Source organism: Penaeus monodon, chromosome 20, assembly GCF_015228065.2.
Source record: "Penaeus monodon isolate SGIC_2016 chromosome 20, NSTDA_Pmon_1, whole genome shotgun sequence".
NCBI classification, from domain to species: domain Eukaryota; kingdom Metazoa; phylum Arthropoda; class Malacostraca; order Decapoda; family Penaeidae; genus Penaeus; species Penaeus monodon.
This window is the reverse complement of record NC_051405.1, coordinates 11801514-11801742: the sequence shown is the minus strand read 5'-3', so window position 1 is coordinate 11801742 and position 229 is coordinate 11801514. Positions and strand designations below refer to the sequence as shown.

The 229-nt window shown below is 33.2% G+C and overlaps 1 protein-coding gene across 1 annotated transcript in view; it reads left to right on the top strand.

The window, feature by feature from the left end:
* LOC119585619 (multiple epidermal growth factor-like domains protein 6) overlaps positions 1–229 on the top strand; it is a 170724-nt gene that overhangs the window by 77174 nt on the left and 93321 nt on the right. The window lies entirely within an intron of this gene.

Here is a 229-nt window from a genome sequence, read left to right as displayed (position 1 = left end):
GATCGAATAATGAACAAATCGTTACAATGATAAAATCCTTTCCAAATATACCGCACAGTTAAAGACAGAGTAAAGATATATTATGATTAGTACAGCTGATAGGATTGGTTTATATTCATTCACAATCATTCCTTCTTCGTCAGTCAGAACTACGCTATTATTTTTAATGTTTCTCATGAATATTTGATTCTCTTACTGTGGACAGGTTTGGAAGACAATCCCGCTACAC